A 4,436-nucleotide genomic window follows, 5' to 3' on the forward strand; every position below is an offset into this window, starting at 1 on the left:
CCAAAACTGAGATCATGTATTGTACATATGTCATCCACAAATTTCACGACAAGACCAAGTAAAGCAGGTGCAAATATAGACAAAAGGTTCTGTTTGATCCGAGGTACATACAATGTATCAACAAGTATGAAAGGACTGTCATCTGCAGCAGTGAGGACAATCTTTCCAACTCCCTTGACTGGATAAGATACATTGTTTGCACAAGTGATTTTATTCTCGTGAGGGACATCCTCAAGAGAGGTAAACAAGTCAAGATGAGACATGAGCATCTGCAGCAATTGACATACATGCATCATGGATAGAAGGATCATAAGTGCACTTTGCACTAAAAGCCCATTCTACATCTACATTGACATCAACATCACAATCTCCTCTCAGAGAAGGTTCTATAATTGTTGCACTTGCAATGGAATCAACCTCTTTCTTCTTAGCCTCTTTTGCCTTCAATTTTGAACATTGCTTGATCAAGTGATCACCAGTTTTACAATAATGTCAACATGTCTTCTTTTTTCCCTTTTCACCAAAATTTCCAGGCAAAGTGTTGCAACCAGAAGCATTAGGAACATGTGCCTTTCCACTCACAGAACAACCTGAGAAGTGGCTACATTGCTATTACCTCTTTTCTTTGAGTAGCAATAAAGGCTTGTTCAACTGCACACTGTTTAGCCTTGTTTTTTTCCCTAGAAAGTGACTCTTGCAAAGTGTTGCAACCAGAAGCATTAGGAACATGTGCCTTTCCACTCGCAAAAGAACCTGAGAAGTGGCTACATTGCTATTACCTCTTTTCTTTGAGTAGCAATAAAGGCCTGTTCAACTGCACACTGTTTAGCCTTGTTTTTTTCCCTAGAAAGTGACTCTTGCAACATCAGTGTTTATAATGTATCAAACTTGACAACTTTAGGATTTCCTTGGGTCATAAGTCTCCAAGTACTGGCAAAATTTTGGTAAGAATCTGGCAAAGCATCAAGAATGTTAAGTGGATAGCAACACCTCTTACGAGACTGTGCTCACAGAAATGGAGAGAGAGAGAGAGAGAGAGAGAGAGAGAGAGAGAGAGAGAGAGAGAGAGAAGCACAACATTAGAGAGAGAATAAGAAAAAGGAAGACATCAGATTCCATGATAACTGAATTATGAGAAAGCCCCGATACAGCGTACAAAGGAACACCTTCTTTAAATAAGAATACATTTGACTTTCCATATCCCTGATGACCCTTCAGATTATACCCTTTGAGTTCTCTTCCTACTAAGGTAGTGTTCCCACATGAAGACACATGAAGGCATGCCCGACACTCCCAGTGTACAATGCAAACATATGCGGTTTGGGGGCACATAAGACATCAGATTCCATGATTACTAAATTATGAGAAAGCCCCGATACAGCGTACAAAGGAACACCTTATTTAAATAAGAATACATGTGACTTTCCATATCCCTGATGAACCTTTAGATTATACCCATTGAGTTCTCCTGCTACTAAGGTAGTGTTCCCACATGAAGACATGTGAAGGCACGCCCGACACTCCCAGTGTACAATGCAGACATGTGCGGTTTGGGGGCACATACACTTGGCACGCACGGTGGACCGTGCGAACCCTCAAGCGCATCCCTTGATTGGTTCTCATGAAAGTCAAGAAGTGTGATGCAAGTATGATCATCGAGGCCACACACTAGCACTTTGGCTCTTTGCTCCTAGACTGATCATCTCCATCTACGCCACAACCCTAACTCAAAGCGAAATCTCCACCGCAAACTTGGATTCGCAAACTTGTTGCCCAGATTGCCGCATCAATGCACAGATTTCCATCGACATGCGACATGAGAACTGTGTGAATCCCTGCTTAATAGTTAACTATTTGTGTGAAAAGGTAAGTATGGATTATTTTGATGATTTATCCTGTTGATCTGGCACCACATAAGCAGCCACACCCACCCATGAAGACGAGATCGCCCGATCACCATCATCATCACAATATAAATAATCAGAGAAGCCCAATGAGGATGCGGCTGAGGGAGAAAGAGCTGCAGGCGTGAGATGGATGGGCGACCCGCCACCAGGGAGGCTCATTATTTGATAAATGCCTTACTCTCGGATTGTAATCTGGATGCCAGTAGGGATCCCAAAGGCGAGGACAATGTTGCTCCCGAGCGCGCAGATAGACGTCAACTACTTGGGGGAGCAGGTGACGAAGCTGGGGGCTGGTGGAGTTCTTGTTCTTCAGGAGGGAGTACGCACGCCTGATTTCCAAATGCCTCAAGAAGAGTGGCCTGCTGTCAAACTTGGAGATTGTGCAGAACCACTATGAGTACAACTTGATGGAGACGATGAAAATTTTTTCCACCCACGGCCACCGCAAACACTTCATCGTCACCGTCACCTTCCTCGTCCTCCTCAACCATGTTCTCCAACGCATCCATCTCTGGAACTTGGCCCTCTCCACCCACTAGCAACACTTCCTCAACCTCGCCCTCACCTCGATCGATCCCGACTAGCCAATGCCGTCCTTTTGCACCTCCTTCATCAGGAAAGGGGAGTCCGCAATGCAGCAACACCCGCATGCTTCTCCTATCGCCTTTGACTTTCATGCACCTTTGAAACAGCCTGGAACGATTTGTTTCTCCTGGGCTCCTCACACCGGCACTTTCATTGGAGCAGACCTTATTATAGAATAGAAAGAGCGCATACACCTTCTTGCTCCAGAACACAGAGATGGTTTCTCACCAAAGGAAGGATATTCGAATGTACGTGGTCTCCAAGTGTTAAGAGGATAGAAACACCTCTTAAAAGACTGTGCTCACAGAAATGTAGAGAGCGAGAGAGAAGTACAGCATTAGAGAGAGAATAAGAAAGAGGAAGACATTAGATTCCATGATAACTAGATTATGAAAAAGCCCCGATACAGTGTACTAAAGAACACCTTCTTTAAATAAGAATACATGTGACTTTCCATATCCCCGATGACCCTTCATATTATACCCTTTGAGTTCTCCTCCTACTAAGGTAGTGTTCCCACATGAAGACACGTGAAGGCACGCCCGGCACTCCTAGTGTACAATGCAGACATGTGCGCTTTGGGGACACATACAAAGAACATTTTGCACAAGGGAACTGTCGGAAAAGACTTCATGTGTAGAAATAAGTTGCTCATTATTCCTTGATACCAGCAAGGAAAGTGTACATTTCATCTTCCTCATGCATATATTTGACTCCATCTCTTTACGCAACGATGCAATTTTAGCCTCATTGCTACTTGCATAAAGACCGGCCATAATATCCCAAGCTTGTTTTGCAGATTAGCTAAAAAAATGTGAGGACTAATAGTGAGATTCACAGATAATGCAATCAATGCATGATACTGCACATCTCTTACATCTTAAGGAGCCTTTTGAGCCGTAGGCAAAACAGCTCGAGCAACAGCAACTCTGCCACCAAAACCTGCAACATCCTCTCCATCGCCTGTGTCCAGAGAACCAGGGCGTACATCAATGCCCTGCACAAGACTCCAAACACCCTTTGACACAAGAACATGTTGCATTATGTAAGCCCACATTGGGTAACTATCCCCATCCAAGCAACAAACATCTTGAACACATCTGTGTTGTTGTCAGCCATGGTGAATGCCTTCACCTAATGTGAAAATACCCAAAAAGAGGAGAAACTAAGCAGGACTGATGTGTGCTATATAACACAACTCAAAGAAGACTATAAGGGACCTGTCATACAAAAAATGGTGCTGACAAAATTTTTGCACAAAATGATGAAATCGCCTGTGCAACACTGCTTGCAGTGTGGAAAGGGAGGCCAAAATGAGCCCAACAGAAAAATCTGAGCTAACGCTCACCAAAACTCACTAAAGTCGGAGAAAGTGAGTAGGCGTATGCTGGCGACTATTCTCGACAGGATGGAACCTACTCTGATACCAATTGTTGAAAATAGGGTTGCACGAAAATACACACAACTTGGAGAAAAGGAAGAAAGCTCAAGGAACACAACAGTGAGTGTTATTACTTAGTGTGCAATAGAAAGATATGTTAGCCCTAGAGTGATATGTATATATATACAATGCATGAGGAAAAAAACCTCCTAGTGAGGCAAAAATGCCCCGATGGTCCTAAGTGCGTTCACCCACATCACTAGCACATATATACGGTAACCATTATCGAAAAACATGCCAAACCAAATGAAGAACATCCCTTGGCCTAAAGCTATGCTAGGACCTAGACTCTATACTAGAGAAAGAAAAAAGATCTCTCTTTAGAAGTAAGGAAAGGCATAATTATCATCTAAACTTGGTAATCCTCTAAACTTGTTGCTCTGAGCTCTTACATAGTTCCCATTTTGATGGCAATGTGTTCAATGTCTAGAATACCCAATCCATCAGCTTCTTTAGGAAGGACACGTACTGCAAGCAACTTTTGGAACTTTCTTGATAGCATC

At 43.2% G+C, this 4,436-nt stretch overlaps 1 pseudogene; it reads right to left on the minus strand.

Moving 5' to 3' along the window:
- Positions 1–1,359: 1,359 nt before the first annotated feature.
- On the minus strand, positions 1,360–2,774 carry LOC147453033 (uncharacterized; annotated as a pseudogene).
- Positions 2,775–4,436: the final 1,662 nt, after the last annotated feature.

Source organism: Adiantum capillus-veneris, chromosome 8, assembly GCF_014529385.1.
Source record: "Adiantum capillus-veneris isolate H3 chromosome 8, ASM1452938v2, whole genome shotgun sequence".
In the NCBI taxonomy this organism is placed as follows: Eukaryota; Viridiplantae; Streptophyta; class Polypodiopsida; order Polypodiales; family Pteridaceae; genus Adiantum; species Adiantum capillus-veneris.